Source organism: Prionailurus viverrinus, chromosome B1, assembly GCF_022837055.1.
Source record: "Prionailurus viverrinus isolate Anna chromosome B1, UM_Priviv_1.0, whole genome shotgun sequence".
NCBI lineage: Eukaryota > Metazoa > Chordata > Mammalia > Carnivora > Felidae > Prionailurus > Prionailurus viverrinus.
The window spans coordinates 81,827,273-81,853,340 of record NC_062564.1 but is presented as its reverse complement, the minus strand read 5'-3'; the positions used below and the strand labels follow the sequence as shown (position 1 = coordinate 81,853,340).

The 26,068-nt window shown below is 37.9% G+C and overlaps 1 protein-coding gene across 6 annotated transcripts in view; it reads left to right on the top strand.

The window, feature by feature from the left end:
* The window catches only part of SMAD1 (SMAD family member 1), a 78,527-nt gene that overhangs the window by 3,982 nt on the left and 48,477 nt on the right, over nt 1-26,068 (top strand). Inside the window, exon 1 of one of the 6 annotated variants that reach the window (XM_047856579.1) lies at nt 8,995-9,012. The exons of 3 other annotated variants lie outside the window; for them this stretch is intronic. The gene's annotated coding sequence lies outside the window, so the exon portion shown is untranslated. Of the gene's footprint in view, nt 1-8,994; nt 9,013-13,195; nt 13,645-19,085; nt 19,106-26,068 lie in introns of those variants that run through there. 2 more of the 6 variants (XM_047856574.1, XM_047856575.1) reach the window with 2 other exon arrangements.

The window sequence follows — 26,068 nt, the reverse complement described above, 5'->3', positions numbered from 1 at the left end:
CTTAGAATATTTGAATAATCCTTGTTCTGCTCTGATTTGCTATTCCAGTATAGACATGACTTTACTTTTAGACAAATTTGCCCTCTATTTTGCTTTTCTGGGCTGTCTTCTTTTAAGTACTTAAGAAGAAATATAATGTTTATATTATACATATCTAAGCAGAACATAATTGGAAGAATAAATATGACCAAAAAAGCAATGCATTTCAAAGCTGAATTGTTGTCCTCTCTGTTTTTCAGATAATTCCTGTCACTTTCCCCTTGTGTTTTTCTTGTAATATCACAAGCTGATGGTAGTGAAAAGTTCTAGTAGTTTAATGACATCAAAATTAGCCTTCTCTTAGCTGTTAAACACTACACTTTGAAATGAAAATAGTTCATTGCAAATTCTGGAATTTTTTTCCACATTTGTCTACTTTTGTGTAGTCTTGCAGTGATTTTTTTTTTTTTTTTTTTTTTTTAATGGTGAGGCTGTTTAAGAATCTGATGATACCATGGATCCAATGTCTGCTCATTCCCATCCTCTAATCCAAAGATGTTTATATGCCCTGGTGAGCTTGTATACACACAAGTACCCAAATTGCATGATATTTCAGGTGAAGGACATGATGGGACAGCCTTGCCAAGTGCATTCATAAACATTAAGATTTGTAATTTCCTCTGCAGAGAATAGAGATATTTAGTGTTAAAAGCTGCTTTGAAGATTTTCTCATCCAGTTGGTTCGTATCAGGCTGAGCAATCTGAGGCCCAGAGAAGACAGCTAGCTGACTTGCCTAGAGCCACTCTTCTAAGTGACTAGAAGAGGCAAAGCCAGAACCCAGGTCATTCTTTTTGCTGTTGAGTTTTCATTTGTTTATCCTTTGCTGCCATGCTCACTGTTTCCTAAGGCTGTGGTCTGAATAAATCCACTGTAATTTGGGGAGGGAAGGAAAGGATAATTTTTGGCATGGTATTGACTTTTTGTACCTAACATCATTTGAGCTGAGTAGGAATCAAGTCTGACAACCTCAGAGAGATGGTTTTTTTACAGATTAAAATCGATTTTTCTTTTTTTTCATTTTAGAAATGGAAAAGAAAAGCCCTGTGTCTCAATCAATGGGACCTTACTAGAAAATGAGAGATCCAAGATTGTACAAAGTTCAAGTTAACTCAGACAGTTCTGTATGAATTTTCTGTCTTGACTCTCAAAAACAAATCACATTTTTAACCAAAAGCCAAAGTTTGGGGTATTTAAGGAAGGTGCTAAGGGGTATTAGGGAGAGAATTGGAAAGATCTGAAAAGAAAAAGGATAGTTTACATACAAAGAAGTAGAGAAACTTGATATTAAGTCATAAAGTGAGGCTGATGAAGTGTTCTCTATAATGGTATGTCATTTCAGTGTTTTCTGTGTGTGGTTTTACTGTTTTCTCTCCCTTTCTTTCTCTCTGTCTTCCTCTCTCTCTTTCTCCGTCTCTCTCTTTCACCCTTACTTTCTCCCTTTTACCAACAGATTACTGGTTTATTATAAAGGATTCAACTCAGGACCAGCCAGATGGAGGAAGTACACAGGGCAGGGTACAGAGGAAGGGGCGCAGAGCTCCCATGTCCTCTCCAGGCATGCCACTCTCCTAGCACTTTGTATTCAGCAACTGGAAGCTCTGGTTTTACTTTTTGTGCCAAGATTAGCAGGGTATGCTTTGATAACAAATAGGGGCATCACCTTTTCTCTCTGAAGTGAAATCTCTTGGCTCTTTATATTCCTTTTCTGCTGTTACCTAGTAGTGCACATATTCAGTCCAGTTTGGTGATCTGTCATCTGATTTGCAGCAAAAATACTGAAGTATTTTTAACACATACTCTGGAGTAACTTTCTTATTAAAAAAAAAAAAAAGCAAAACTAAGTAGCATGAATGTAATTACTTAAAATCTAAATTAAAATGATTTTGCTGTGCATTATTAAGATGGTGTCAGTTTTAGGGGCTCCTGGGTGGCTAAGTCAGTTAAGCGTCTGACTCTTAATTTTGGCTCAGGTAATGATCTCACGGGTTCGCGGGTCTGAGCCCTGCATCAAACTCTACACACTGATAGTGCGGACCCTGCTTGGGATTCTGTGTCTCTCCCTCTCTCTCTGCCTCTTCCCTGCTTGCTCACTGTCTCTCTCTCAAAATAAATAATAACTTAAAAAATTTTTAGAGATGTCAATTTCAGAGATGTACAAGTGCTATTAGGTAAAAACAGTAACACAGCTATTGCTGGCTGATTTGCAAAATGACCAGGCTCTGTTGAACATTCATTTATGTAAGAGAAAAAAAGTCAAAACTTTCACAAATAGTTCAACTACACCGATTATATCACAGTTTTTAGGAAGGTAATGGGAACTACAGTATCTGAGGAGTTTTACACTTTGTAGTTTTTGTTATAAGCTCAAATCAGAACTTTAGGGGAGACTCCCTCTTAAAGTAACTCTTTATGGTCTGAGTGAATCCTTAACCTGGCAATTTCCTCCAAATCTCTGCTCAGTTTCCAGTATTCAGATAAGGAAACTTGTTCCCTTGTTAAGAACCCAGAACTATAGTGTGGATCCATTTCTGAACTAATTTTCTTAAGACAATAATCCTGAATATAAAGAAGGAACACATACATATATAACAGTTAATTATGCATCTGTATCGTTTTTGAGCTCAGAATTCAAATATTCATGATTTCACGTTTGAAAGATAGAGGGGTCTTAGCTATTGATTCAAAAACATTTATATACATAATTTTTATAATTTTTAAATGCTCTATTTGTAGTTTCTCCTTAATTTTAGGGTGGCTGTACTATAGATATTTTTTTCCTATAATCTCAGATAGTTAGGGTATAGTTACTCAAACTGTTCATTCATTTTCTTTTCCTTGTCTATCTTTAGTGGTTTCTTTGCGGTGTGCTTATGCAAAGTGGAAGTATTTCAGACCTTTAAGGTTTTTTTTCTTTCAGAGTCAAACACCACAAGGAAAAAAAAGGGGAACTAATTATCTTTCAAGTATTATAATTAGGCATTAAATTAAGTCATTTAGTTAGCTAAATGCAAGATCTTTTGTTTAAATTGAAAGAAAACATGTCTTTTTAATAGAGAGGGGGTATTACATATACCATTATTTGATAATTTTGATGCAGTATTATAGTCCGTATGTACTTCATTTATTCCATTGAATATTTATTCGTTCTGAGTGGCTCAATAATTAAAAGACACACAAAAATGAAAAATTAAATGCAGCAACACTGCAAGAATTGTTGCAGGGTAATACAGGAGGAGGTTGAGCAGACAACTTGCATGAGGACCACTGTGGTATGGAAGGACATGCGAATTTGCATAGGGAGAAGAGAGAAGTGTTCTAGGCAGAGAGGTGGTATGGAAGACCAGAGAGGTAAGCATGTATGCTGAGGATCTGTATAGCACTGTCCAACAGAACTTTCTGGAGTGATGGAGATGTTTTGTATCTACACTGTCCAGTATAAAAGTCACCAGCCATAAGTGGCTACTGAGCACTTAAAATGTGGCCAGTGCAACTGAGGGGAGTTGCATTTTTTAATTTTAATTAATTTATGTTTAGACATAGCTGTGTTTATCCTGCGGCTGTCGTGTTGGACAGCACAGACCCACAGGCTGGTGAGCAGCTCTCCCTCACCACTGTGGGTATTCCTGATAGGGCTCAGTGTGGTCAGGTGGGAGACACGTTCAGAAAGGTTAAGTTGGAGTGAGAATTTGAGACCTTACGGTGCCAGAATAAGGAAGCATCGGGAATCACTGAAGGTGAACATGCAGTGATGCCAGCAGATTAATAGGAAAGTATTTGAGTTATCTGTGTGATATATGAGATGGTTTTTGTGAGCAAAAAAACCAACTGGTGGTCATTTGGCTATAGCGTAATGGGAGAGAGGGGTCAGAGAGTGTTCTTAAGTTTCCAACTCGAGTGGCTGGAAAATTAATAAAACCTTTTCTTAAGAATAGGTACGAACTGGGGCACCTGGGTGGCTCAGTCGGGTAAGTGTCCGACTCTTGATCTGTGCTCTGGTCGTGATCTCATGGTTCATGGGTTTGAGCCCCTCGTGGGGCTCTGTGCTGGTAGTGTGGAGCTTGCTTGGGATTCATTCATTCTCTCTCTCTCTGCCCCTCCCCCTCTTGTGCTTACGTGTACACAAGATTTTTTTTTTCTCTCAAAATAAATAAATAAACTTAAAAATTAGGGAAGAACTGGTTGTGGAAAGAATAAAGATTGTATGAATGATAAATTAGAATTGACGTGTTGAGGTAAGGTGGGGTAGCTAAGGAAGAGTGATGAATCCAGAGTCATCTCCTGGAAATGATGGTAGGACTTCTAAGGGTGGATAGGTATTCTGAGAGAACCATGAAAAAGAGCCAGTAAGTTGAGTCTTCCACTGAAGTGCACAATTGGAAATTAATAGAAGGGAGAGGCATATTTAAAGTGAATGAGGGGTGCCTGGGTGGTTCAGTCAGGTAAGCATCTGACTCGATCTCAGCTCAGGCCTTAATCTCAGGGTCGTGAGTTCAAGCCCCGTGTTGGGCTCCATGCTGGTCATAGAGCCTACTTAAAAAAATAAAAGATAAAAATAAAGTGGATAGAGGAAGAAACTGGAAGAAACATGTGAGCTCAGAGGAGCAGTGAAACAAAGCCTAGGGAAGAGAGATTCCAGAAGTAGGTTCAGAGTGGGAAAATGTTGTATGGTTTATGGTGAAGGATAAGCCTGGGTAATCAAGTGAATGTAGTTGTGAAGAGACACAGCAGATTGAGAAATGAGAAATAGATTCTCAGATGCCCTCAAGTGACTTTTATTTCAAAATCGATGAGATTATTTTGATTCCAAAGGTTGAAGGAAAGAAGTTAATGGACAGAGAGCAATTAAAGATAGTAGAGTTAGTGATCTGAAGTGCAGGTGACAAAATATAACCATGGTAAGGAGGGAGAGTTGTCTGAGACAGAAGCACAATGGAGTCCAAGTTGGAAGAAAGGAGATGGCAGAGCGTGTGCTGATTTTCCCAGTAGTATGGGAGGCAGGTCCCTTCACTGGGTTGGTGAGGTGGGCAGACCAGCAGATGGTATTGGAAGTTTAAAAATAATGGAAAAGTTTTGAAAGAACTATCGTAGGTAGTGTGCCAGGAAATCTATGGAGAATTCAAAATCTAACCAGCAGGGACAAAGCCTGATGGGAAGGGTGATGTGGCTGTAGACTAGGTAATTGTTATTTCTGGGATAACTTGATGGCCTGATAGCAAGATTAGAGAGAAATGTCGGTAAAGATGATTCTGGCCAGTGGTTGGCAAATCAGTTAAGAGATGAGGCTCTAGAGGAAGATTGCCTGGGTTTAAAGTCTAAGCCCCGACACTTACTTGCTTTTTGTAACTTTGGGGGAGGCTACCATTCACTTTGGTGAAAAATTGAGATGATAGTATCAGCCTCAAAATTGATAGTAAGATGAAATGAGTTACACTTCCATATTTCATCTAATCTAAGATGCTGCTAATTATTTCATTGCATTATTTCATGTACTACTTGAGGACAATGTCAGTTAGACATACCATTGATTGTAGAGTTCCTGGTTTCAGAGGTGTTAAAATGGGGGCAGTGGGGGGAGGGGTGCATTTTACACTGAGCATAGGATCCAGTGCACAGTAAGCATTCAGAAAACATTAGCTGTTTGTAAAAATCAATGTGATTTTTAGAGTCTAGAATGTTAATGAGAGCAGTATTGAGTCCAATCTAGATAAGAGGTCATGGGTTACAAGGAGTCTAATGGACTTAAATGAATTGAGAAGAGTTAAGCAGTGGGAATCCTGGTGATGACGTTGTGAAATATCAAGTTTGGGAATTTGTAGATGGAGCATTTCCCTGACAATTGTAGATAAAGGCTTTTGAGAAAACTATAGTAATTGAGTTAAGAGAAGAATGCCCTTTAATGATTTAAAGAAGTTACTTAAATTGCCCAGAGCTTTTAAAGATAAGTATTTCGAATTTATCTGTGGCTTTTTTTTATAGCATTCATTAGTGTTAAATTTTTTTTTTTTTCCAGTGGAGTAATACATGCTCAGTGTAGAAAGATTCTGGCATGGATTCTTGTCATAATGACAGAAGGAGAGAGGGAGGTGGTTGTGCCATTTCATCAAGAGATAGGAGGGAGTAATTAATAGCTAGCTCTAGAGCCTCCCCCCTTTTAATTTTTTAATGTTTATTTTATTTTTGAGAGAGAGAGAGAGACAGTGTGAGCAGGGGAGGGGCAGAGAATGAGGGAAACAGAATGTGAAGCAGACTCCAGGCTCTGAGCTGTCAGAACAGAGCCCAATGCAGGGCTTGAACCCACAAACCATGAGATCATGATCTGAGCTAAAGTACGCTTGAGACCTTTTAAATGTAAAAGGCAAAAGCTATAAAGGAAGATTTGATAGATGTGACAGCATTTATATGGCCAAGTACACACTTACAAATGACTAAACATGGACTCACACAAACAACCTTTTAGGTAATATATTTGCAGCAAGTTACCATTCTATGTAAGAAACTTCTAAAATCAATAGGAAGACACCCCCAGTAAGAAACAAAATTGGCAAAGGACAAAAACAAATAATAAAATGCTAACTATTAAGAAACAAAAAATGTTCTCCTGTGTCCTGGTCAGATTCCTCACTGAAATAGGAATGATGTCTTTTATATCATTGTGTTATTCTTTGTGTGCCAGGAGGTATCCGTCTGGGAAAACTGGGTTTTTCTTATTGAAGCCCATATTTCCCAGCTGCCGATGCAAAGCTGCAGTTATTTGGAGGTACCCAATATATGTAAGCTGGAGTTACAAGAGACAGGCCTTCTCTGTCCTGTTTCCTTGATAATACCCTGCTCCTCTCCATGACATGATTTGGGGTCAGAGTCTCCTAGGAATGTGAGGTGTTCCAGCCCTATAGGGGTTATCCATTATATGCAGTTTCTCAGTCAACTGATGGGATTGATGAACCTTAAAGACACCATTGCTTCACAGAGTACGTGAAAATGGGCCTCTTTCTCTCCTACCTGGGTTGCAGGATTAGTTTTATTTGTACTGGCATTTTCTTATTCCTGGGAGACACACCGGTGGTCTTGGAATATGGTTTTGATTGTTGAGATGGATTAGTTTATAAGGTATTAAAGTGAGAAAAGTTCTCCCATGTAGTAGGAGTTCTTATAAGATGAAAAACATTTAGAGTTAGGCATCAGCATTTAATTTCTCAGATTTTCTCCTAAGGATAATAGTGATCAGAGGTGTTAAGAAAAAAAAAAAGGCTTTCATACACTGCCTGCAAAGGAAACATCTGTTGCTTGTTGGTTAGATCCTTACCTAACTGAAATACGGTCTTACTCAGCATTGAGTTCTTCCCTAGGGGCTAGACAGAATAGAATTAATTTGTTAGCATCTTCTGCCTCACCATCTTCTTTTTTTTAAATGACCTGAAAAGATTTCAAAGTTAGGGGGGAAGAAGGACTTTTTTTTTTTTTTTAATTTTTTTTTTTTTGACCTTTATTTCTTTTTGAGAGAGAGAGAGACAGAGTGCGAACAGGGGAGGGGCAGAGAGAGAGAGAGACACAGAATCTGAAGCAGGCTCCAGGCCCTGAGCTGTCAGCACAGAACCCAATGTGGGGCTCAATCTCACAATGAGATCATGACCTGAGCCAAAGTCAGATGCTTAACCAACTGAGCCACCCAGGTGCCCCAAAACAGACTGAAATCTCACCTAACGGCTTACCACTTGGCCCTATCCTATCCCCTCCTTGTTCTGAGTGAGCATGTATGAGAACCCTGAGCTGATATGCCTTGGTCAGACTTAGACTCTTTAAAAGCTGAGCTAGGGAGAAGGGAGGATGAACTGCAAAATGGGTCTTAATTTTAGCAGAGACTGACTGTAGCTTTTCCGTGAAAGGGAATAATAATGCAGTGCATGTTGCATTAGCATTTAGCCCCTGTTGAAACCCAGGATGGCAGGTTGTATATGGCTTGCCGTCCCCTCTATTACAGCTTCCTGTTTTGCTTTTTGCCCATTGCTGGCTTTGCAGTCTGGCATGATTAATAACCACCTCTTTATTTTCCTGTGTTTTTGTTTGTGTGCTTAGGGTTTTTATGAAATTTGTTCAAGCTTCAGGGAATGTTTGATTGGTTTTAAATGTTTTCCTCTGAACTGTGAACAAAATTAACCTGATTAACATTCAGATGATTGGCACACAAACTATTTATAGTATTTATTTGCATTCAGACACTGAGGAGTTTTGTCAAATTGTGCAGGCTGAGATGTTGATCTCTATTTGGGGCAAGGCTCCTTTAAGAAGGTGCATCCTCACTGTGGACTTCTGCCTGTTGTGGCATCCATATTAATCAATTCAGCAAGCAGTTCATACCCTCCTGCTGCCTGTCCACTGTGTTTGGGGAGGGAATGAGGACTGTATAAGTCCGTTTCTGACTTGAAGGAGCAGTCTTATTAGTAAGAGACTACAAAAATAAGAAAGTTAAATAACAAGTCATCATTGTTAGTGTTGCGTATTTTTAATTTGAAAGTATTTCTCTTACAATTGGGATGACCTTTCAAAATCAAGAGATTGAAAAAGAAAGCTGAAGACGCAGTTGATAGAGCTCTTGGATCCTGCTCTTCAGTAGTTTTTGTGTCTGTATTTATACTTCATAGGGTATGCCCTACACAGTTGATAAAATTGGAGTCGGTGGTCATAAATGTTAGGCTTGCACTAAAAATCTTGTAACTTTGAGGAAAAGTACAAGCCAGCTTGTCTAGTCTAGCTTTTGTTTTAATAGCTTTTATTACAGTTATCTATTAACTCTTTAGACTGAGTTACTTGGAGGTACACAGGCAGTGTCTTTATGATCTTTGTGTTAGCACAATTGTTCTCACCTTGTCTGCACATCAGAATCACTTCAGCAACCACCACAGAAATGCATGGACCTGCCTCTAGGGGATTCTATTCAAGGGTTATGGCGGGGAGTTTTTATAAAAGTGTTACAGGTAAGTTTAATGTACACCAGCATTAAGAACTATTGGCCTGACACACAGTAGGTACTTGATGAATTTTTTCATTTTGATGTAAGTTCATTGTGGGTATGAACTAAGTCTTTTATACCCAGCAGCACTTGACCCTGGGTGATACCTGTTGTAATCGCTCAAGACATACCAGTTAATTCTGAGGAATGGTTGTTTTGTTCCTGCTTTTCTTGTTTGAGGAGAAAAAGAGGAAGAAAGAATGTGTATGTTTAACTTCTTTCTCTTTTCCCTTCTTGAAGAGATCAGCAATTCCTTGTGTCCTAGTGTCTAGAAGTAGAGTCATATAAAAAACTGTTGAAGCCCGAGGCACTTAGATAACAAGGAGGACAGGAGAGAAAAGCATAGCTGAGTACAGCAGTGGTTCCTCTGCCAGGAGCTGGAGAAATTTTGGGTTGTCACAACTGGGGGAGGCAGGGCATGAGTGATTCAACAGCATCAAGTGGGTAGAGGGCAGGGATGCTGCTTAATGTCCCATAATGCTAAGAAACCCTGCAGTAGAGCATGAAAAGGCAGGGATTAGGAGGCACATAAGAATTGAAGTGTTAGTGCCACCAGCCGATGTTTCTGCCATACAGAGACACGGTTTGCTTTATCTTCCCGTCTGCTGCTCCTTCCTTCCCCCACACCCTCCAGAGTGTAGAGTAGTATTTTTTGCCAATATCTATAGATAGCATTGTGATTGTCAGCTGTGTGCTAGCCATTAAGATGAATATTTTAATATTTTACCTATACTTAAATTTTCTCCATCTCTACATTTGCTTGAATGGAAAAGTATTACCTTTAAAAAAATGAGCCAGTAGTTTTGATTTGTTTTGTTTTCCATGAAGGACTCTTAAGAATAACCAATGGAAATGTAAAGAAAATGCATTTCGTAAAAGGAGTTTAATTTTAATGTTCCACAGACTTATCATAAGAAAAGAATATTAAAGGGGCACCTGGGTGGCTCAGTCGGTTGAGTGTCCAACTTTGGCTCAGGTCATGATCTCATAGCTCATGAATTCAAGCCCTACATCGGGCTGTGTGCTGATAGCTCAGAGCCTGGAGCCTGCTTCGGATTTTGTGTCTCCCTCTCTCTCTGCCCCTAACCCACTCTCATTCTGTCTCTGTCTCTCTCAAAAATAAACAAACATTTAAAAAAATAATAAAAAAAAAGAATATTAAGAGTTGAACACATATATGGTCTGTTGGTGTGAAGCCCTCATGCAGGTTCCTTATGTCTTGTTGAGTTACAGCTTATGATTTGTTATGCCTATTTTGGACTCTTTAGATTAAAATGAACTTTATTTTGTCATTGCTGCCCTGATAAAACTCTTGGTTTTTCCTGTGTTCTAGGAAAGTGTATCAAGTATCAAGAAGGAACGAACAATGAAAACAAATAAGTTGGGAAGGGAAGGAATTAGAGGGACTAAAATAAAACCATAAGCAAATCCTTGATTACCAGGCTTCTGCTTTATGCATGAGACACAGGAGGAGGTTATTTAAGAGGAGCAGGTTGCCTTGGCAAGCTCCTGAACATTTCTGTACCTGTTTCATCATCTCTAAAATAGTCCTTATAGGATTCCTGTAAGGATTACGGGAATTAATAGGTATAAAGTGTCCAAACAGTGCTTGGTGCTTCATTGTGGGGTGGTAGTGGTGGTGGTGATAAGAGGATAATTTTTGATTCTTTTTGAATACTTGAGCCATGCTGAAAATTGATGGAGACCATGGATGCACTCTTGTGTAATGTCACCCCTCGAACCATGTGCATGACCACTCCCTCCCTTTGCAGTTGGTAGTGATGGTAATGAGAGTTTGTTGAATCCTCAAATTGGTGTGTTTCAGATGTTCTGTTAAGGCTGTTTCTTGCCTACAGTCAGAACTTCAAGAGGAGGGTGGGGAGATTTATATGATAAAATATGTTTTGCCTTGGTAAATTTTATAATATAGATATATATATTTCATATATAATTTATAATATAGAATATAGAATAAAACCATTCTGGTTAACTGTGTCAACCACTTAGAGATTTTCCCAGCAATATTTGAGTCTTGCACAAGCCTTTCTTTAGAATTTACTGTGTTCTAAAGGGTACTTGGGTGGCTCAGTTGGCTAAGCGTCCGACTGGCTCAGGTCATGATCTCACGGCTTGTGGGTTCAGGCCCCACGTCGGGCTCTGTGCTGACGGTTGAGAGCCTGGAACCTGCTTCAGATTCTGTGTCTCCCTCTCTCTACCCCTCCCCCACTCATGCTCTATTTCTCTCTCAAAAATAAATAAATGTAAAAAAAATTATTTTTAGAATTTACTGTATTCTCAGGGTATATATAATAGCTTTATTATTAGTGTAAACAACATGTGGAAAGGAGTTAAAACCTTTCTTGATAAAGCATAATACATTCCAAAAACTGGTTAATTTTTTTTTTAATTCATTGAGGTGTAATTGATATACAGTATATTATTTTCAGGTATATAACAGTGATTGGACATTTGTTTACATTGTGAAATGGTCACCACAATAAGTCTAGATATCATCTGTCACCTTACAATGTCAGTACAATATTATTGACTGTATCTCTCATGCTGTATATTACATCCTCATGGTTTATTTATTTTTTAAGTGGAAATTTGTACTTCTTACTCTCTTCCACATATTTTGCCCCTCTCTCCCAACTTTTCTCACCTTTGGCAACTACCAGTCTGTTCTCTGTGTCGTGAGTCTGTGTTTTTTGTGGTTTTGTTTTGTTTGTTTGTTTTTTAGATTACACATATAAGTGACATCTTGTAGTATTTGTCTTTCTCCATCTGGCTTATTTCACTTAGGATAATACTGTCAAGGTCCATCCATGTTGTCACACATGGCAAGATTTCATTCTTATGGCTGAATAGTATCTGTGTGTGTGTGTGTGTGTGTGTGTGTGTGTGTGTGTGTGTGTGTATCACATCCTTCTTATCCATTCATCCATAGTTGGACACAGGTTGCTTCCATATCTTGGGTATTGTAAATTACAGTGTAAATAATGAACATAGGGATGCATATATCTTTTTGAATTAGCATTTTCATTTTCTTCAGGTAGATAGTCAGTAGTAGAATTGCTGGATCATACGGAATTTTTTTTAGGTGCCTCCATACTGTTTTCCACGGTGGCTGCACCAATTAACATTCTCACCAACAATGCACAAGGGTTTCTCTTTCTCCATATCCTCACCAACACTTGTTATTTCTTGTCTTTTTGACAATTTTTTGATAAAAACCATTCTAACTGGTGTTAGGTGACATCTCATTGTGGTTTGACTTGCATTTCCCTGATGCTTAGTGATGTTGAGCATCTTTTTATGTGCCTGTTGACTATCTGTACGTCTTCTTTGGAAAAATGCCTACAATGGTTAATATTTATTTATTTATTTATTTATGTATTTATTTATTTATTTAGAGAGCACACGTGTGCTGGGGAGAGGGCAGAGAGAGAGAGAGAGGGAGAGAGAGAATCCCAAGCAGGCTCCGTTTTGTCAGCATAGAGCCCAATGCGAATTTCAATCCCATGAAAGGTGAGATCGTGATGTGATCCGAAATCAGGAGTCGGATGTGTAACCGACTGAGCCACCCAGATGCCTCTACAATGGTTACTTTTTATTAAGGCTGCTTTGGATTATCCATTTATTGTTCATACTGATGTGACTGGTTGACAGTCAGTTGAACTCAATTTGTATTTTTATTGCATGGTAAGTAACAAAGCCCAGGATGCATGTAACATGTAGTTGTGGCAAGAAAACAGCATAGATTGTTGGTTGTTCACCCTGTGTTCTCCTTAGATAAACAGCCTGAACATATTGTGTGGCTCTGACCACCGTCATCGTTCTCCCATCTCTCACTGACACACTCCATAACTCTAAGCTTGGTCGTGGTGGGAGCTGTATCATGCCCATGTTCTTTCTACTGTACTTTTATGTTGGTGGTAAGGGATTAAGGAATTTGTTCAGTTAAGTTGTGAATTAATGAAGACTAACATTCTCTTAGTAGTTGGATGTATAAAGGAGCAGATTTGGGGTTCTGAAACCTTCTGAGAACTCTACTAGGTGTTTGCATTCTGACTGGTAAGTAAGTCACTGTGGAAAAGTTAATAGATAGGACTGGACTGAACAAGTCCGGACTTAAAGTACATCACCTAATTTTGTAGGTTATGCTTGCCTTTATCCAAAGCATTTTTTCCGTGACCTAGTGAGAGATATTGCATTTGTTTCTTTTAGCTGTTAACTAGAGGGAGCTGTTACTGTTCTGGAAGGGGGCTGCTCTTGTTTTATTCAGTTTCTTCTCTGAGGTAGCCAAGCAAACATGTAAGTCCAGTCCTGTTTTTGGCAGATGGATAACAGGCTGCTGTCATTGATTGTCATGTGGAAGAGAGTCAGTGTTTCAGGGATTGTGTAAACTTTGATTTTTAGAAATCATTTCATTCTCCCAAGCAACAGATTTATATGCTGGAAAAGTGACAGGACCAAATTGCTTTTGAAGATACTTGAGTAATACAAAACTTTTTTTGGTAAGAAATTTATGCGTTGAAAGGTTTGAAGGATATTTGAATTGCTAATGGAAAGAGGATTCAAGGACTAGAATGAGAAGGTAAATAATTTTTTTTATAATACGTGTTTGTAAAATTGAACTTTTTGATCATGTGGCTGAATTGCTTAATAAAAAAATCATATTCCCACCAGAGGTAAGTCATCTATTCCAACACTGTACACAGGAATAGATTTCTCTTGAAATCCCACTTCAGTGATATTTCCACTCCTTGCAGAAACACTTTTTTTTTTTTTTTAACATTCATTCATTTTTGAGAGACAGAGCATAAGCAGGGAAGGGGCAGAGAGAGGGAGACACAGAATCTGAAACAGGCTCCAGGCTCTGAGCTGTCAGCACAGAGCCCGACGTGGGGCTTGAACTTACAAACTGCGAGATTCTGACCTGAGCCGAAGTCGGATGCTCAACCGACTGAGCCACCCAGGCACCCCTGTGCAGAAACACTTTCAGTTATTTTTTTCTTTATAAAAAGATAAATCTTGCCACCTCTTGTTCATAATACTGTCTTATAGAGCCATGTGGAATAAATGTTACCCTCTTCAGTTTTTACTTATCTTTATTATTGGGGTTTTAAAATTGAAAACAGTAGTTGGTTATAAGTAAAAATGTTCTGAACTCCTCTCCTTCCAGCTCACTCCTAGAGGGAACCACTTGTTCTGTTTTGTTTCTTCCTTCCAGGCCTTTAAAAATGCACATATGTTGTACCTGTACAGTTTTTGTTTTTATTTGTGTTTTTAAAATGGAACCATACTGTGTATATTGTTCTGCAACTTTTTTCAAATTGAATGGTTACAGTATGGCTTTATTCCCCTGTTAGACATGAAAGTCTGTCTTTTTTTTTTCTTTTTTAACAGTTACATCATTGTCGGATGTACCATAATTTATTTAATCATTCCATTATTGTTAGACATCTGGGTTATTTAGAACATGAATGTCTTTGTGTATGTTCATCTGAGGATGTTGCTTCCTTTGTAACGGTCTCAAGGCGTGGCTGTTTTTTCTCATAACCCTCATATCACAGTGCCTGGAAGTGGGTGCCCTGTTCATTGCCGTCAGACCATTCTTCCACCATCCTCCATAGAGACACCCAAGCTTTGACTATCATGTCAGATTATACCACTCCCTTCCCTTCCTTGTTAGTGATTTACTCCCAGTCCCCATCATTCCCCCTAATTCTGAAAAGAGTTCAGCTTCTAGTCGTTATTCCCTCCCTACTGCTTCTGTGATCATTCCTGGACTACTCCTCCAGTAACCTTGGACTCCACCTCAGAGACTCAGTCTCATAGTTCTATAATGTGGGATTTTGCATGTCTAAAAATTAAACTGATTTCTCCAACCTTATGGTTATTTCCTTTACTTTAGCAATAAAACGTGTTTGTTCATGGCCATACCTTTAGAATATATCCAGGATCTGACTCTTCCGCTACACTGATCCAAACCTTTGTCCCTCTCAAAACCACAACAATTGCTATGGCGTCCCAATCTGTCTCCTAAGCTCTTACTGCTGCCACTACCACTATGTCGCTGCTCCTGCTTCCTACTTCCATTCTTTCAGTGGGCCAGCCCATGGTAATCCTTTCAAACTCTGGTCACATCCGTCCCTCCCCCCTCCCCTCCCCCCCACCCCAGGCTTCCTGGCTCAGTTCAGAGTGAAGGCTATGAAGTCCCTATGGATTGGCTCCCTTACCTGTCCCATCTTCTCTCTCACTACTGTCCCTTACCTGGTGGCCTTTGCACTTGCTCTTTCCTGTGCTTGCAGTGTGCTTCCCCACTTACCCACAGGGCTCAGCCTCCCACCTTTTTAGGCTTCTGTTCAAATATCATGGGGTGCCTGGGCGGCTCAGTCAGTTGAACATCCAACTCTTAGATTCAGCTCAGGTTGTGATCTCCTGGTTCCTCAGTTAGAGCCCTGTGTCGGTCTCTGCACTGATGGCACAGAGCCTGCTTGGGATTCTCTATCTGTCTCTCCCTGCCCCTCCCACATGCTCTAAATAAATAAATAAACAAACAAACAAACTTAAAAAAATAAATATTACCTTCTCAGGGAGGCCTTACCTGACCACTGGAATGCAGGTCTCATAAAGGCATGAGCTTTTAAAAATCTATTTTTTGTCTCGTTCAGTGCTGTGTTCTGAGTGCAGTTATATAGCCTTCTCTCTCTTTCTTTATCCCCCTTTCTCTCTCTCCCTTTACACAGTTAGAACTTCATAGAACTGACACAGCTAGGACAGAAACTCTTTTTTTGTATATACAAGGTGTTAAATTAGGTTCCTTGTTTGTGAAACTTGTGTTAATAAAATATATTACATTTTTCAGCATGTTGTGATTTTCAGAGCAGTTTTATGTATTCATACTTAACCCAGCGGGATAGGTGGTAGAATCAAAGTTTTGTGGAAAAGCAAATGGAAGCTCAGAGAGGTGTTTTGTTCAGAGGGCACCTCCTGAGTGGGTGCTACCATTCAAGCCTAGCTCTTTTCTTTCCAAGTGAAGGGCTCTTGTTTTCTCATTTAGAAGCAGCTTAAGACAACAGAAAAATTGTAGAGGCTTTATTTGAAAGTGTGGGATATGTGCCCTGATTTCTTATTTTGGATTTGGTCTGCCTTTTGTTTCTATTTTAAAAGTACACAGAATAAATAGTTAACTTTAAAATTCCTGACAATGACAGATCAACAAGTTTTATTTCTCTCACCTGTGGAGGAAGTGGCCTCCACCCAGTTTTACTGAATTAGGGGGGAAGTGATTTTTTCAAGTGATAAAAAGAAATAAAATTCCATGCTCTTCCCAGAGGAGGAGTTCAACAATTGAGAGAATGGCGTGAGACCATATGTTGGTTTGTAAAAGGATATAACTTGTAAAGATGTTTCCTTTGATGCCTGTGATGAATATGGATGTGTTTCCCTTTTAGAGGGTCCTGATTAAATTATTCAATTAAGAGCTGAGCAGAAGGTTCTAAATATAGGGAAGAGGGTTCAGGCTGTCCTGCCTTGTGTGTGTCAGCTCACCCCTACAGATGTGTGTTTGTTGTCATAAACCACACCTGTGAGATCAGTGGGGAAGGAGAAATATGTTCCAAAAAAATGAAATACAGCAGGATTTTTTTTTTTAATAAAAGGGCAGTGTTTTTCCTCCTCTGGCCTATTCCATTTTCATCTGAATTTGACTTGTGAATTACTTTTTTTTTTTTAAACCTGATTAATGGACTTTAACACACCTATTCTGTTTTAGTTATCTGCTTAAAATGTAGATCTACCACTGATTAGAATATGAGAAAGTTACTTGACCTCTGATTCTTGGGTTTCTTAGTAAAATTGAGATACTGATACATACCTTGAAGAATTGCTGCAGGAATCAATAAGATAATGTTTGTAAACACAACCAATACAATTGCATAAGGTAATAATGCAGTTAGAATAATTTTGTTCATTTGTTGGTGGTGAATCATTCATAACTGACCACTTGTGGGAATTTACCACGATTGGCATTTTTTGCAATCCGTGAAACTGCTCTTCTCCATTAACGGTGACTCAGAATATTTTTTTTTCTAAGAGACAACTGTGGTAGAGTTTTTCTTCTTGTCAATGAAATGAAAGTTTAAAATGCCTCCAGTCTTCAGTCTCCTGTGTTCAAGGAGTGAGCACTTGCAGGCCAGATGACTCTGGTTTTTGAGTTGAGGTGAATACAGATGAAATTTATCAGTGTGAGGTCATTAAGACCTGGATGTCTTGAAAAGTTACTATGAACCGAAGGACAGTTTTCCATTACAAGCACAAATTGGAGAATAGGGATTCAGTGGGATTAAAGAAAGCGGTACAACTTCTGGAGGAAGTGGCAAGGAGATGTACAAATAAGATTTGTTTGTGGAAGTTGAGGCTGGTAAGAAAACTCCTAAGTGCCTTCAGTCTACTTAACAAGTAATCATCTAATGAAACAAAACAGAGCTGACACTTGCTATTCTCTAGGGAGTGTCTGTGACTAAGAATAATTGACCGCTTGTCTTATAAGCAGCCTAGGTTTGTCAGGATGGAAGGACTTGTGCATGCAGAGCAGAACCAGAAAGCGTTCTTGTCTTAAAGAATTTTCCAACACAGTGGAGATGTATCGGACAGTATATTTGGCACACCTAAATATGTAAACCAGAGTGCTGTCCTCTTTAGAGTCTCATGTAATTGTGACATCTATAAATTCCTTGCTTCACTTTCATCCAAGGGATGCTACTTTTGAAATTATCTGGCTGCAGTGTCACAGCTTGCAATGAACTTACAAGTGGTAAGTGGTAAGCTGCTCTTCAGTCTGTGTGTTACTCCTGTCCTTTTAGATTCCGGAGTTTCCCACTCGGTTAACACTGGTGACAGACCACATGGCAGCTCTTGCTTGCATGTCTCCTAAGTCGCACCTGAGAGACTGGGCTGTTAGCATCTGTGTTTTAAGGTAGTCGTAATTGCATTACTACTAAAAATAGGTTTTTGAGAGCTCATCCTCCCTCCCACTGTCACACACCGGTTGCCCGGGTTTGGAAAATTAATCTCTGAAAAAAGATTTTTAATGAAAAAATGGCAGCCATAACTATTCAGAGTCATTAATTAACATGCTTAGAAAGTTGCGAAGTGTTTGGAAGTAACCAAAACAAGGCTTAATAATAAGAGGCTCACTAAGGTGAAATTTGACTTCTGGATGTTTGTAATGGCAGGACTTTGATGCTTTGATCTAAGACAAGCAGAATTCTTCTGTGGTCTCCAGTGGATCTTCATGTCACTTTCTTGTGTAGGAATTTGTTTAAATACGTTTTCTGAGGATTCAGTTGAAGTAGAGTTCCTGGCAGCAGAGTAGGTAGTTTAAAAAGTGTTTTCAAACCTGCAAAAGTTGGAGAGAGATTTTGTTCATCCTCACTTTCTTTTTGTTCTAGGATTATTTTGGTTAGTGTGAGTTTTATTTAGCTACATTTGACCCATTTGAAACTGAACATCGAGGGCTAACTGCTATTTTAAAACAGGAAAAATAAATCCAGGGGCACCTCACCTGTTTTTTTCTACAGGTCTAATATCTCAAAACAAAGTTAGTTCCTAATGAAGTAGCTGGGGAAAAGAAATCTTTGTTTGGAACCAGATCACAGAGCTTTATAACTTTGAGGTATTTGTCTGAGACCAAAATAGATGGAGAAAACCCATTTCTGTTTTTATATTCATTGTAATGACATTATACTTGTATAGCAAATTTTAACTTGTTTTTTTCCTGGTCTGCCTTAACAGTGGATAAGGATGTATCATTTTCCTTAATGAGCAGTATAATAGTCTGTGCTTTTGTTAGGCACTGTTTAGAGTTGATGCTGCTTATGGTTGTATTTTACTTGTTCCAGAGCACTGTCTCTACCTGCGTTCATAACTTTTTCACAGGTACTGTTCATAGGATTGTTTTTCCACCTGGAAATGTGAGTGTATGTCCTTCTTCTCCTTCAGTGCTAAGCCAGTATGCGGATTGTCTGCTGTTCTACTTTCTTGGGTAACAGGTAATTTAGTTTTACCAAAAGTTAGAAGTTCTCTATTCCTCAGGACTTTTGACTCTGTAGCCTAATTTTACTTAGGTCTGATGAATATGGTTGTGATCCCCTTCTATTCACCGCCGCCCCCCCCCGCCCTTGTGCCATTTTGTGAATTTTCTGTCTTACTCTTCCATCAACAAAGCTCATTGCAATTCTTGGCTTAATGATGAATTGCTCTTTATGGTTTAAAATATTTACTGGCATTGAATCTCTGGAGTATTTTTCTTTGCAGCCTTCATGTTTTTTAAGTATTTTTAACCGTAATCTGTTGTGTCTACTCTTCTGTGATTCTGTGGTTTCTTTGAGTGTCGGGAATTTTTAGGGTATCTGTTTTATCCTTCTTGAGAGTCATGATCCATTTTGCCAATACTGCCTTTGGTAGGAGTATGCAGTTGACTTGGGTACCCAAATGAAATCAGGTAGGCTAAAAAAAATGGAGTAGTGAAAGTTACATTACAGATCCTCTGGCATGTTCACTTTTTAGCCCTTTATGATATCTTAATTTAGTCAAGCACCTCAGAGGAGGCAAGAATTCTTACTAGGCCTTAAATCCTATTTAAAGTTGGATGCAAGGATAGATGACACGTACCTTTCCATAGTACTTGTACAACACATCTCTGAGGTATTTTACATCTCCATGGCATTCTAATGAGGTATATAGTGAAACATCTTAGGTATAAAAACTAGTGCACTACAAAAATCATACAGCTGGCTTATGATTTCTCTGAAGCCCCATTGTGGCTCTTCTTTGGGAGCTCAAGTCTCAACTTTTTCTGCTTATTCACAAGATCATCTGCTTAAGAAGAAAGCTTAGTGGTGTAAGTCAGGAAATAATGCACACAGTTTGTTACTTGGAAATATTGGTTTCCTAAAAAAATGGTTCAAGCATTTTTATAGAAAGGTAATTTTTGTAAAGTTGTCTTTTTTTCCTAAATAACTTATCCAACTGTTAAACAGTTTCAAAGTGAAGTTAATCAATACCCTGTGCTTTTAGTTCCTTAATTCCTTTGATCTTTATGCCATGCTGTTTTACCATTAGAGTTAAGACAAAGTAATGAACCAGAGAATGAGAAGTGAAAAAAAAAAAGTTGCTTGCTTCATTGACAATAGACCATTTATCTTTCTTTAGTTCCTTTTTTTTTTTTTTTAAGGTACTAGGATAGGAGTCTTTGTTTTTTTTCCCCAGTCACTTTTTGCAGCCTATATTTTATATTTATTTTATTGTGTAATTTAATTATTCCCTCAATATTTAATGGAGCCATTTATTTTGTCTACTTCATTGAATTCCATGCAAGAGCAAGAATTATAAACCACACTAGTCTGAAGCTACAGAGGGATTTAATTTGGTCATGATCTGTCTCCTCCCTCCTCCATCCTTTTATAAAGGTACTTGTTTTGTACCACTTGGCAGCTACTCTCCCTCTTCCCTTTTTTAATTGTATTTTCAGATACAAATTAGAATAATTATTTTAAGACTTTGTGTGGGAATCTGGGATCTGAAAGGCATTGAATAGTAGATAATGTATTTTGTTTATATTCACACAGTTGGATAATTACATGCTTCTTTACTAGATGAGGCCAAGATAAAGAAAATGTCCATTGTGCAATTGGCATTTTAGGTTTCCTTTAAATAGAAAGCAAGTTACACAGCAGTTAAAGGTGTTTTAATTTTTTTTGCTTTTTTCCTTTTAACATTAAGGAATAGTACATGGGTTGCAAAATAAATAGCCACGTCAAAAGGAGTATGAGAAGAGTATTTTTCTCATTTGACTTCTGGCAGTGCTAATAGAAATCCTTCTCATGGGCAACACTCCATAGGGAAAAAATCTGAATTTAGAACCCTGTTTTAAACAGGGTTTAAAAAAATGTATTTTTATTATTTCCAAAATCAGATCACAGTCTAAGTCCAACCTGGCTTTAAAAGCAGTTTGTATGTGGCTTGACCTCATAAAATTGATTTTTTTTTTTGTAATTTGCAAATATTTGCATATGGAGGCTTTTTTTTTAATTCAGAAGTTAAAGTTTTTCATTAAATGTTTGAAAAGTTTAGAAAAGTAGGAGAGACATATTACTAACCTTCCAAATCCAGCCACTGTTAATATTTTGATGTATTTACATAGTTGTTCATGCTACATAACCCATTTTACTTTGTGCTTAAGGTTTTTTCCAAGTTATTACATAGCTTTTATGAACATAATTTTTAAGGGCTACGTAATATTCTATTGAGTGGATTGTACCATAGCTTACTTACCTGTTTTCTAGTTATTAGCTTTTCTCTTTTTCCTCTAAAAAAGATAATGCTTTGATGAAAATCTTTGTGCAAAAACATTTTACCTTTCTAGTTCAGAATATTTCCTTAGAGTAAGTTTCGAAAAGTGAAGTTGCTGGAACAAAACATAGTATTTTTAAGGCTTTTAGAGGTTCTTTACTAAGTGAGTGAATGATTTTTTTTTTTTTTTTTTTTTTTTTTTTTTTTTTGGTCAGTGTGAAATGTTTGTATTTGGAGAAGAGGGAAGGAAATCTCTGTTTGCTGACTCATGTTTTTATTTTGCACTTTAAACTGATAAGGCCACTTAGCTTTTGACATAAACTAAAGCAGGAAGTACAAAAACAGGCAGAAAAAAAATGAGCTGTCTTGCCAAGGCCACAGTATCATGGACTCATTGGTAGGTGACTTGTTTGACTTGTATATCAAAAAAATACTTAAGTAGACAGATATTAGTCATCGGCTGGCATTTTGTTTCATCTACGCACATTTATATGTAAAGGTTTGTGATCTTGCCACTTTTAATTTTTGTGAAGTGGCATTGGGACAGTCCCTCCAGTTGGCTCCTGCAGTGTTTAGAGGTAGCGGTTTGTTTTTTGTTCTCTGTATGGAGAAGTCTTCCTGTATTAAGGCTATCACCTTGGCTGTCTCTGTGAAACACAGATTAGATCTGTAGGTCTAATCACAGCATTGCTGTGATAGAAAACCTTCCACTTGTCTACGGGATAAGATGTATCACAGGCCCTTCATAGTCTTGCCCCTGCCCTTCTTATCAGCCCTGTGTCATCGCCAGCCACCTTGAGCCCTGCATTTCTATTTTGTGTCTGTTAGAACTAGCAGTTTGTTTTATTTTTTTAATATAATTTATTGTCGAATTGGCTTCCATGAAACACCTAGTGCTCATCCCAACAAGTGCCCACCTCAGTGCCCATCACCCACTTTCCCCTCTCCCGCACCCCCCATCAACCCTCAGTTCTCTGTATTTAAGAGTCTCTTATGGTTTGCCTCCCTCCCTCTCTGTTTGTAACTTTTTTTTTTCTCCCCTCAAACCAGCAGTTTAGACAAGTGGCTAAAATATTGAGGCTCTAGAGAGCACAGATTCAGACCCTGGCTCTGGCATACAGCTGTGTCTGTAAACTTTGGGCAACTTATTTCACTTTTCTGTATTTCATTTCCTTTACCTGTAAAAAGAGGGAAACGATAGTGTTTACTCAGAGGGTTTGTTGTAAAGGTTACACTAGTTAGTAGATCCAAAGTGTCGGAACAGTGTCTGTCAGGTAGCGATAGCTCAAAATGTTAGCTCTGTTGTTTCATAAAATTCTACTCATCCTTTAAGACCTCTCTGGGAAAACTTCCTGAAATCCTTGGAATTAATTTTCTTCTCTTATATATTATTGTTTACACGCATTTTAGAGCTTTCCTCGGACAGTGTTCTAGTTAGTTCCTGGTGGGCAAATGCACAGTACATGGGCCTCCACTTCTACTCCTGTGCTCATGTTCTACCTTGGTATATAGTCACAGTGTGATCCTTCTGGATGACTTCCTGGAGGTGGCCTAACACTTCTCAACCCAGTCCTTTAGCGTTAGCATGGACACCAACTTGCCGCAGACAGCAGAGAGCGTTGTTGACTTCCTGGCTCTTTTCTCAGCTTGTGAGCCCCTTTAGGATGCAGACATTTTTGCCCCTGTCCCTGTATATCTATAGCACAGTGCCAAACACTTAGCAGGCACTCAGTATAGCTTTGTTGAATGAGTGTCAGTTTGAATAGTTAAAACAAAGGTCTTAAATGGTGGTTCTTAATCTCACCCTGCAACATACTTGCCTTGTATAACCCATCACTGACAGTGTTTGAAATAGCCCCTGGTGATTTTGATATAAACTCACCCCGTTCTATTTGAAAATCATTGGCTAAAATACAAAAAAGCGGTTATTGGAGTAGAAGAAAAGGCAATATAAAATAAGAAGAAATACATTCCCTTCGTAATTGGTTATGAGAAGACTAGAAAGAAGTTGTCCTTGTTCTTTTGCAAAGCTAATCTAAAAGTAAATGATTATTTCAGTAGGTACACTCTGACCAAGTGTGACTTTTGATAGCAGCATGGCTTTGTTTTCTCTTTCCTTTTCTGTTAAATGAAATTAATACCAACTTCAATAGAACTGGCAAATTTGGGTAAAACTTTTTACTTTGAAAAAGGAAATAACTGATTCTCTACAGCCCATTGAGTAATATTTTTATTTAGTAATATTTACTCATTGAGTAAAGTTGGAGTTCCACGCTTGGCCTTCTGATTTGTTCAGGGGGCTAAATTATTTATTAAACATTTATTGAGAATCTGCTGGGTGCCAGGTACAGTGCTGGGCTCTGAGGATAGGAAGATACTAAGATTGAATTTCTCAGTCACTTTGCTGTAGTGAGTGAGGAACGCATGTAGACTACCACAAAGTAGCTCTAGATGTGCAGATTGCTGTGACAGCAGTTAGTAATCCTCCTTTTAACTTCCGAGGATGAGTAATGATTTCCCCTTTTATTCCTATTGTTACTAATTTGTGCCTTCACTTTTACTGACCAGTTTTGCTAGAGGTTTGTCCAATTTTATTAGTATTTCTTGAGAAGCAACTTTGATTTTGTAAGTTTTCTGTTATGCTTTTTTTTCCCAATTTCTTATCATTTCTACTTTCTTTGAGTTTAATTTACTGTTCCTTTCCTTTTTCTTGTGGTAGATACATAGACCATTAGTTTTCATCTTTTTTTTTTCTAATATATGCATTTCAGACTATAAATTTTCCTTTAAGCATGGCTTGAGCCACATCCTGCAAGTTTTGATGTGTCATATTTTTATAGTCATTAAGTTAAATATGTTTTTCAGTTTTCACTGTAGTTTCTTCTTTGACCCATGAGTTATTTAAGTGTAATTATTTTAGAGAACGATATTTTTGTTACTGATTTCTTATAATGTGCTCAAAGGCATATTGTTTGGTTTTGATATGTATAGAGATTTGCTTTATAGCTCTTTATATGGTCAATTTGGGTAAGTATTCTATGTATATTTGAAAGTATATTCTACAGTCATTGGGTACAGTGATCTGTGTACATGAATTGGATCAAGTTTTTTTACAAATGTTGTTAATCTTCAATGTCTGTTGATTCTTGTTGACTTGTTATATCAGTTATCGTTTTAATCTTCCACTAAGATTGTGGGTTTGTCTGTTTGTCATTTTAATTCTGTCAAGTTATGCTTAATGTATTTTGACACTTTTTACATGAAAATTTGAGGTTATGCTATATTCATGGTAGATCAACTCTTTTTTATTTCTTTTTTAATGTTTATTCATTTTGGGGAGACAGACAGTGCAGGTGGGGGTGGGACAGAGAGAGAGGGAGACACAGAATCAGAAGCAGGCTCCAGGCTCTGAGCTGTCAGCACAGAGCCTGACGTGGGGCTTGAACTCACAAACCGTGATATCATGACCTGAGCTGAAGTCGGAGGCTTAACCACCTGAGCCACCCAGGCACCCCTAGATCAACTCTTTTAATGTTATGAAATATCCCTTTTTTAAATATCTGGTGATGCTTCTTATTTTTGAAGTCTGTTCTTTCTTATTGGATAGTTACAGCAGCTTTTTTGGTTAAAATATGCATAGTGTATCTTTTTCCATCCTTTTTCTTTCAACCTTTCTCTGTCCTTCATATTTAATGTGTGCCTCTTGTAAGTACATAGTAGAGTTAGGTATGATCCCCATCCATCCCTACCCATCTTTTACTTGCATATTTAGTGTGTTGATATTTAAATAATTAATGATACTTTTGGAATTAGATCTAAACCTATTGTTTTCTGTTTGTCCCACGTATTTGCTCTGTTTTTTTCTCTTAAATTCTTTGCAGTAATATTTTTTTTAAAAATCCGTATTTTTTAGCTTCTCTGGATGAATCATATTTTTAAAAAGAATTCTATATTGTATAAGTTCTCTATTACCTTTTTATAGTTTTTTAAATTATCCTATCATTAGTTTTTTAAATTATTATTATGACAAGACTTATCAATAATAATTCAGTGCTTTATCACAGCCTGGGTAATACAAGGACCATAGAACACTAACTTCATTTACTCCTTTCTGTTTTGTTTTTTCCATGCATTTTAATTCTATTTTTTAAATACCACAAGAGGTTCCTATTATTGTTTTGTAAAGTTAGTACTCATTTAGACTTACCTTTGTTTATCCTTCTGGAGCTCTTCATTCTTTCCTCCATTCCTTGCTTCTTTCTGGGATCTTTTTCCTTCTGTTTCACAAATTCCTGTCAGAAGTCAGTTCTCTCAGATTTTGTATGCTGTAAAACACATTTATTTTACAATCACTATTGCATGATTTTTCCACTAAGTATAGAATTCTAAGTTACTAGTTGTTTGTTTACATTTGCACGCTGATGATTGCCTTCTTGTTTCCATTGTTTCTGTTGGAATGTCAGCTGTCAGCCTTATTGTACTTACTGTAGAATAATAAGGTGTCTTTTTAAAGTTTTTTGTTACAGGTTTTCAGCAATTTTACTGTGATATGATCCATCAAAACTTGTGGGTTTCTTTATATTTATCCTTGTTGGGATTTGTAGGGCTTCATGGATCTGTGTCTAGATGTCTGTTGTCAGTTTTGGAAAATCCTTGGCCAG